Source organism: Callithrix jacchus, chromosome 3 (genome assembly GCF_049354715.1).
Source record: "Callithrix jacchus isolate 240 chromosome 3, calJac240_pri, whole genome shotgun sequence".
Lineage (NCBI taxonomy): Eukaryota > Metazoa > Chordata > Mammalia > Primates > Cebidae > Callithrix > Callithrix jacchus.
Window position 1 is genome coordinate 108,360,035 of NC_133504.1, and position 9,737 is coordinate 108,369,771.

General features: G+C 39.3%; 1 protein-coding gene across 5 annotated transcripts in view; it reads left to right on the forward strand.

Annotated features, from left to right (window-relative positions):
* Positions 1 to 9,737, forward strand: part of GPRIN3 (GPRIN family member 3) — a 68,957-nt gene that overhangs the window by 47,617 nt on the left and 11,603 nt on the right. The gene's annotated exons all lie outside the window — the stretch shown is intronic.

Consider the following 9,737-nt stretch of genomic DNA (forward strand, 5'->3'; position numbering starts at 1 on the left):
CGGTGGCTCATGCCTGTAATCACAGCACTTTGGGAGGCTGAAGCGGTCGGATCACCTGAGGTCAGGAGTTTGAGACCAGCCTGGCCAATGTGGCGAAACCCCTTCTCTACTAAAAATATAAAAAGATTAGCTGGGTGTGGAGGAACATGCCTGTAATCCCAACTACTCAGGAGGCTGAGGCAGGAGAATTACTTGAACCCAGGAGACGGAGGTTGCAGTGAGCCAAGATTGCCCCACTGCCCTCCAGCCTGGGCAACAGAGGGAGACTCCATCTCAAAAAAAAAAAAAAAAGACCCAGAGAAAAGACATGGTGGGGTCTGATGTGAGCTAAAAGCAGAAATCACCAATAAGCTCTCTGCCTGTTACAGTGCAGCAGGGGTCTCCCACTTAGGTGTCCACCTCTGCATTTGGAAGATGCCTTTGCCGCAAGGCAAGCAAGTGGAGTGGAAGCCTTGTTTTAATGAGAACCTGGAATGATTGGGGTGGTAGAGGAGGGCACTGTGGTAGCCAGGGAAGAAGGCAGCAAGGTCAGCAAGGTCAAGAATGCAGCAAGGACAAGAATACTTGTTTGTAAGGCTGAGTGGCACTTTACTGGTGCTAAATATATCCTGTAGAAAATTGGGATGCAGAGCAGCTTTGATCATATCTAGCGCAGGATTTTAAAATGCAGATTCAAAAACATGCAAAGGGAGGCTGCCTAGTTTACTTGTATTAGCATGTTGTTTAACCACCACTTAGCCCTGAGTCCTGTTGCATTGAAGTTCTTCAAAGCTGAGTTGCAAAAGAAGAAAATATTCAGATTTGAATATTTGTCAGGCAAACCAAGTAGATAAGATCCGGCTTGATTAGAGAAGGTAAAAATAACAAACCTAAATGCTTTAATCATCTCTTCTGGAGAAGAGTTCAAGTTTTTTTAAAAAAATTTTTTGCTGAAAATGAGCCAAAAAAGTCTATTCCTCCCACCTGATTGAAAAATAATAAAGCTCATTTTTTGTGTTAATGTTCAAGTTAGCTAAATGTCACTTCTTCAAGTGATAGTCTTTAGATTGGGATTTGGGGGAACATATAGTAAACTTATTTAAATGTAAGTAAGCCCTGTAAGATGGACTTTCTCTGTAAAATATATTGCATAATTTCTGCCTCCATAGGTAAATTATGCCAAACAAATTTTAAAAAATAATAACTCATGATTGTTATATTCTAAGCAGCATACTAAGTGTTTAACTTAGATTATTTCACTTGAGCTCCATAACAAGTCTTTGAGCAGGTAAATTTTATTTTGTGACATTTTTGCAATGCCATAGAGGAAAGAATATTAATGTGCAGCCTTGGAAAGGTGACCCATGACAGGGCTCCGAATACACTACCCCAAAATAGGGCGCCTTGGCATAGTGAGTATTTTAAGCTGAAGGAATTTGAGAAATGGCAAGTACAGGAGAGACTCTGACCCCCCTTTCTCACCAAAGCAGGTCATAAAACCCTCGTGTGAGAGGCAACCTCCCTATACCAGGAGGGAATTCAAGTGGATTCAGAAACACAGGCCGTGCTAAGTTTCCCGCAGTTTACTACTCTTAGCTCCTGCCGTTTGTCTTATCACATTTTTCCATGACTTTCCACTCTTCATCAACCCTATTATAAAAATGTTCAGGCTTGGTGTGGTGCAGTGGCTCAGGCCTGTAATCCCAGCACTTTGTGAGGTCAAAGCAGGCAGATCACGAGGTCAGGAGATCGAGACTATCCTGGTCAACATGGTAAAAACCCGTCTCTACTAAAAATATAAAAATTAGCTGGGTGCGATGGTGCATGCCTGTAATCCCAGCATGAGAATCGCTTGAACCCAGGAGGCAGAGGTTGCAGTAAGCCAAGATCGTGCCACTGCACTCCAGCCTGGCGGCAGAGTGAGACTCCGTCTCCAAAATAGAAACAAATGCTCAGGTTTAACCATTTCTACAGGTCTTCATTTCTTTATGAAGACTTCTGTTACATAAAACCTATATTAAATACAGTTATATTCTTTTCTCTTGATATTCTGGCTTTTGTCTGGAAAGCTCTTTTTCCTACTACCTTCCTGGATTTTCAAGGCCCCAGCCAGAGAACCTGGGAAGGTAGGAGGAAAAAGAATTTTCCCTCCCCTGCAACACCAAGCGTAAACCTAAAATGATCTGCAAATATGTGTGTGCACACGTATATGCATGTAATTCTAGAGGGTTCATGGTTTTCATCAATTTCTCAGAAGAGTCAATGGCTCTTAAAATGTCCAAATTGGATTAATCATTATGAAGAGCAGGAATTTCTGTATTGCCTTATTGACCTTTATTAGCTTGGATTAGTAATAGGGTATAAAGGAGTGTTCCTATATCGCTATGTGTTTTGAGTTTTCTGTTATGTTCTTATTGTCTGATGATGGTTCTTGCCCAAGTCATTGAGTTTGCCTCCACAAAAAATTACAAATAAAAAAAGGTTTCTCTCCCCTGTGTAAAACTGGTTAACAATGTGGACTCAACAGCCAGATAGTCTGGATTTAAATTCGGTCTGCACAACTCACTAGTGGTGTGACCTTGCCTCAGATTCCCGATCTGCAAAGCAGGGCACATAGTAAGACCACCCTCATAGAGTCGTTCTAAGGAGTAAATGAGTTAACATGCAAAATAGTGTCTGCAATAGGGAAGCAATAAATAAGTGCTTGCTGTCCCATAATTCTAATCTGTTGTGAATTTAGAAGCCACCTGCTGAAATTGTATTTGACAAAAGAGGGGGTACATTTAGGGTCATCATGCTTCTTAAAGCCCCTTTTTTAACTTCTTGGTTTTTATCCAGTCCTGCTTACCATGGAATTCAGTAAGATAACAGGCCATGCACTCGTTTTTCTAGAACAATGTTGAAAAGACAAACTGGATGGGGAGAAGGGATGCAGCTTGTTTCTTAGGAGTCTTTTACTGAAGTAACCATTGTAATTGAAAGTCTACATGATACTGTTAGTAGCACTAGGCAAAGCAGCCTTCCTTACTCTTCAGTCATTCTGACTTGCTTTAGCCACAGTTTGAAGGGACAAAACAATGTTTCAGCTAGTATCTTTGAAAAGTGCATTTTAGGCAGCTGTTATGCCAGGGTATAAATTTTAATGAAAGAAGAAGGAACTGCTCTTCCCAGCCTGTGGGTGTTTCCTGGGATAGAATCACCTCTTCTTAAAAGTCTGCACTGGCAGAATCTGTTGGGTTCAGAATGCAAATTACCTAGGCAAAAGTTCCCAATTAAAGGGAGCAATTAGATCATATTGAATAGGATGCCAGATGATGTTTTTTCTTTCCTCTTTTCTTGAGGATCAGTAATCTCTTACTTTTTGCCTTGGTGTTCTCTAAGGGCCTTTGCATGAGCTATCTGATTACTAAAAATGGCTCAGATGGCTGGAAAGAAAGGTGCTCACGGAGGTCCCTATAACTCTTATTTAATATCACTAAAGAGGCATGATGACATCGTGGAGCCCTTGTTCTAGCAGTGCAGCGGTTCTGAAGTGGGCAAAGGTAATTGATGGCCACAGGATTATCCCCATGACCTGCATTGCATCAGCCTCCTGTGGGTCCAGGGCTGACACGCCTCTCCCCATCCTTTCTGCTTAATGCTCTTCCCATCAGCATGGCTTTGGAAGCAGTCACAAAGGGCTGAGATTCCCTGCTGCCTCTCTTATTAAGTGTGGGTGTCTGTTTTGAAAATAGGCAGCGGAACCACTATATTCAGAATGGGCAGCGGCAGTGTCAGTTTTCAAGGAGCTGGCTGGAATTTTCCTAAGGTGACCAGTTAAGAATGTCACTGTAGTGGGCATTGTAGGCTGCCCCTGGATTGAAAATCATTTGCAAATAGAAGATTCCCTGTCCTCTAGACATGTATATATAGCTATATAGATATCTATATCAATTTTAAAATTTTTCCTTTCTTTCCATTTTCTTCTCAGAGTTATAGTCAATAAAAAAGTAGCATAGGAAGGGCCCAGGCATTAGCATCCATTAAAACTCAGTTCAACAGGAATTACAGGTATTCCCCTTGAGTGGATTACTTAGCCTCTGGGCCTCAGTTTCCCTCCCTGTAAAAGGTGGATAATATTTACCCTGCAGCCTTGCTATATTGCCAGAACAAGCCTTTAAGTCTTGCTCACGATTTTAAGGATAGGTGCCAAAAGAGTCTGTTGTCAAGGATACGGTTCCCATTAAAGATAAATTCACTTAGAGGTACCCTTAGCTTCTGTGTGATTTCTGCCCAATTCAGGAAGAATTTATAATGTTACAGAGTCTTATAAGAATCCTTATTTGCTGAGCTCTGTTTTCAACCAGGTTGTGACCTTAAGCTTCTGTGTTCATCCTTTGCAGAGACCAGTTTTAGCAAGAATCTTGCTAATCCAGTTTAGAGAATTCCCCAGCCTTGACATCTGATCACTTTGGTCAACCATGCTTTCAGCAAGAATCTTGTTAAGTGGTTTAGCAGAAATCCCCCTTTGCTTGATGTCTCCTCTTAGTAATTTTACATCCAGTGACACGCCTGCCTCACCCAACCCACTCCTTGGCTATATATCTCTACTTGTTCTGGTTGTATTTAGATTTGAGTCCCATCTCTCCACCCTATTGCAGTACTCTTGACTCCCATCAAAAAAGTCCTGCATAAAGTCTTCTTGCCATTTTAACAAGTGTCAGAATAACTCTTTCTTTCACACAGATAAAAGTTTAACTACCAAGGTTTCTAAAGGAGGCCAAGACTTATATGGTGCTTAATATGTGCCAAGATGATGTTTGTTCTACATGCCAAATCTATTCCTCATGACAACCCGGTGAGGCAGTACTATTATTATCCTCAGTTAAAGATTAAACTGGGGCCCTGAGAGGTCGAGTTCCTTGCCCAAGCCCACAGAGCTAGAGCTAGGTAGTAGAACTGATACTCTAATCCAAGGAGTCTGCCCCAGAAGCCATGTTCTTAAACACAATGTCAGACTGCCCTCAGAGGCATGAAAATTAGAGTGGGAAGTCTACTCTGTCAGTACTCTTAGAACAAGGTCTTCAAACCCAGCTGCACACACAACCCCAGGTAAGTAATGTTAACAAGTGAAGCAGGACTTGTGGGGAATGGGTCACTTGGAGAGTCCACACGACTGAGCAGTGGGGTGGGAGGGGGAACAGTCCTCTCAGCTCCACCTAGTTATGACCATCTGGAAATGCAAACCTTGCAATATTTAAATAGAAGCAAGAAAGATCTGGATTTTTATGAAAGAGCTCTTCAATTCAAAAGAAAAAGAAAGGGAAGGGAAGAGGGAAAGGAAAGGGAAAGAGTTCAATCATTGTGGAAAACAGTGTGGCGATGCCTCAAAGACCTCGAAACAGAACTACCATTCAACCCAGCAACCCCATTACTGGGTATACACCAAAGGAATAGAAATCATTCTGTCATAAAGACACATGCATGTGTATGGTCATCAGAGCACTATTCACAATAGCAAAGACAGGAATCAACCTAAATGCCCAGCAATGATAGACTGGATAAAGAAAATGTAATACAGATACTCCATGAAATGCTATGCGGCCATAAAAACAGAATGAGTTCATGTCCTTTGCAGGAAGATGGATGGAGCTGGAGGCCATTATCCTTAGCAAACTAATGCAGGAACAGAAAATCAAATACTGCATGTCCTCTTATAAGTGGGTGGTAAATGATGAGAATGCATGGACATACAGAGGAGAATAATCAACACTGGGGCCTATCAGAGGGTGAAGGATGGGAGGTGGAGAGGGTGAGAAAAAACTAACTAATGGGTACTAGGCTTAATACCTGGGTGATGAAATAATCTGTGCAGCAAACCCCTGTGACATGAGTTTACCTATATAACAAACCTACACATTTACCCCTGAACCTAAAAAAAGAGTTTAAAAAAAGAGAAAGGAGGCAAAGAAAGGGATGGGAAAGGGGAAAGGAAAGAGGAAGAGAGGGAAGAAGGAAAACAATGCAGGACATACACTAGACACACACACACACACAGTAATGCAATCACACCCTTCTGTAGAAGGGACTCATTCAATCTGGGGACCACCCATTTGCAATTCATTTTTAGTGCAAGTTATTAAATTTTATCATAATGAACTCTGGTTGATGATAAAGGCACATACTCCCCACTCTAAACCAACAAGTAGTTATACTTTTTAAATGTCTCATTTGTCTGACCTACTGGAACCTATAGATTCTGCCATTTAGTGAGGGAGGGAAGGAGTGTTGGTTCAGAGCTTGGGTGAGTCTTTTGGGCTCAGGGAGATGCGGTGACAATTCCATTAGCAAACAAGTTGGAGAGTAGTGTTGATTTGTTATCTATGTATAAATCCAGAGATTTCAAGTGCTAGGTGTTACCTAAGCAATGTGGGGTTTTCTTCTTATCTTCAATTGATGGACAATTAAACCTCTATCAGCAAAGCAAATGAAAGAGAACACCCTTTCAAAGTTAAACTAACAGCTGTGTGTTGGAAATAAAAGTAAATGCAATGGACTTCTGAGAGTTTTGTGAAGTCATCTTCATCTAAATCTTTTAACTTTCAGTTGCTGAACTTTGAGCTGTTCATATTTTATAGTCCTCTTTGGCAAACTAGCTTCCTTGGCACCAGCCTTACAACACAGGAGATATTCTGTGTTCCTGCCTTTATGAGACCTTCCAACTTCATAGCAGGTGCCCAGCGTTCTTGGTTTTAATCATCTAAACCTGGATTACAGATACATAAAGTTTAATAAGTAAGATAACACCATTTTCTCACTTCCAAAAGCATTTTTTTACATTGTGTTTTTATTAACCTTTCATGCCATGGATTAAATTTTCCTATAAGTTTGACATTTGACAGAGCCGCAATAATGGCCATTTTGGAGGGTAACAGGATCAATTAACAAGTTTTTATGCACAAGACCCTGCACTGTGTCCTGTGGAGTCAACAGAAAAGAATCAATAGGTTTCTTTCTTTTCCTTCTGGGGCTTGAAGTGTTTTTGGAGAAATGAGGCATTTATGTAAGTAGCAATGGTGCAAAAACAGTGCCTGAAAAGAATAATGCAAAGGACACAGATGACCAACCAACCTGTAGGAGTTTTTTTTTTTTTAAAGAGAGACTTCATGACTCGAAGGCTTTAAAGGGCTTCAGAAGAAAATGAGATTTAAGTGGGGCCTTGGAGAATGGGTAGGCTTTTTGAGGATGAGGAGGGCAGACAGTGGGAGGAAAAGTATAATAAATACAAATGCAAAAGAGAGTGAAAGACTGTCTGGGGCAGAGCAAGTGATTTTGCAGCAGAATACTGGCGTAAGGAAGAAATAGAATAGAAACCTAGAGAAATGGTTTGAGCTGAAAGCAGTTCAGACCAGGGATGGGAAAATATTAAACCCATTGATATAAAGAATGAAGTTAGAAGGAACAGCTTGTTTGGAGGAGAAAATACATTCTATTTATTGTTAGATTTTATGTAATAGTAGGTCAGCTGGATTACATTGAACTAAAAGATAAAATTCTGTATTTTCAAAACCTGAGCCCAGCTGGATTTGATTTTGCCTTATTTTGACACTTCATAGCCTGAGTGAAGATTGAACAGTTTGATATATTATTCATCATGTGCAAAGAGGTGGAATCCTTGAATTTTGAAGCTGGAAGGATCCTTAGAAATTTTTTAATTGATTTTGCCAATGAGTTAATTTGGGTTTCAGAAAGATTAAGTGATTAGCCTGAGGAAACATGGTTTATTAATGATAAATATTAAAACACAGTCATCCACCAATTTCAGATCCATTGCTTTATCCACATGACCTAGTGTCTAGTTATCCTTTCTAAAAAATGCATATAGGCCAGGTGCATGGGCTTACCCCTATAATCCTAGCACTTTCAGAAACTGATGCAGAAGGATCATTTGAGTCCAGGAGTTCAAGACTAACCTGGGCAACATAGAGACACACTGTCTCTACAAAAAAATTAAAAATTAGCTGAGCATGGTGACATGCACCTGTAGTCCCAGCTACTTGGGAGGCTGGGGTGGGAAGATAGCTTAAGCCTGGGAGGTCGAGGCTGCAGTGAGCCTTAATTGCATTCCTAAACTCCGGCGTAGGTGACAGAGCAAGACCCTGTCTCAAAAGAAAATAATATTTATACATAAACACAGGCATACAATTTTACATAATCATATGCCCTAAATAATGTCAGATTTTTAGATTCAACATTTCTCCACCTTTGGGTACTTTCATCTCCCCTTCTGTCCCCAACTTATCACTCCCCCTGTATTTAACACCTAATATGTCCCATGCCAAATGATTTTAGAATTTATGTAATCATACACAAACATATCTGTATGTGTGCATGGCTGTGTGCATACATATGCAGTGTTTTATGTCATTGTTTTACAAAAATGAAAATGTATATGCTGTTTTCTGAACCTTGTTTTCCTCATTCAGTCATATATTGAGGAAATCTCTTCCATGTGAAAAATTATAGCCAAATTATTTACTATACTGGTTGCATAATATTCTGTAGTTGAAATATGTCATGACTTATCCTGTCATTCTCCCTATTTATAAAGACCAGTCTGTTTTTCTTCTACAAATAGTACTTCAGGAAACATCCCCATATTCATATACGTTGGTGTTTTTATTTCTGTTGATAGAATTGGTATCACTGGGTCAAGAAAATGTGTATTTTTCATTTTAAAAACTAAACTGCCTCCATAAGAAAGCTGCAACTATGCATATTTATTTGCACCTACAATTAATAAAAATACTTTTGCTAGGTCTCCCTAGGCCTTACTATTGAAAGTCTGTTTTGTTTAAGTTTTGCAGACGCAATTGGTGTGAAGTAAATTGTACTGTTAGTTCAGTTGCATTATTTGACAACAAATGAATTTGATCATCTTTCTATAAGCTTTATGGTTATTTGAATTTCGTACCTTGTAAACTATGTTTTTATATTTATAATCCATTTTTTTCAATGGGTTATTTAGTCTCCTTGTACATATTTAAGAGCTCCTGCTATATTGTAGGTATTTTTGCCTGTCCTATAGGGTTATACACTTTTTATTTCCCCCAAATATCTTGTATTTTTAATGGCATTTTTTGTCCTGCCATAAAATTCAGGTTTCAAATTGTAGTCACCTATGCTTATGTTTTCTCTTACAGTGTGTTTGCCTTCTCAGAAAAAGCCTAGTTCACCTGTCCCTAGATTACATTTATGACTCCTAGGTTTTCTTATGTGATTTTATTTATTTATTTTCTATTTTAACCTTTAATCCACCTATATCCACCTAGGATCTATTTTTGGAATTGATAAATATTAAGATCTACTTTGCTGTTCTTCCAGATGAATAAAGTTTGCCAGTTCCTTCTATGAAAGAGCTCAGCTTTTCACCACCAAATTACAATGCCACTTTTGTCATAGATTAAATCCCCATTTATATTTGGATCTATCCCTAGATTTCCTATTTCGCATATCTGTTTATGCCAATTTTAATACTTACGTATTGATTTAATGAGAGTGACTTTACAGGATTTTCTGACATCTGCTACATCAAATTACACCAATAACTTTTGAGGTAGTTAGCAAACTTAGGTAGATGCATGAGAAATCTGTTTGCTAGACATTAGTAGGATGCAAGTAGCAACTAATATGTCAAAATAATATTTTTGTAATTATAATTGTTTTCAAAATCTTTTTTCCTAAGTCTATTTTTATTTATTTTTTTGTTCTCTCCACCA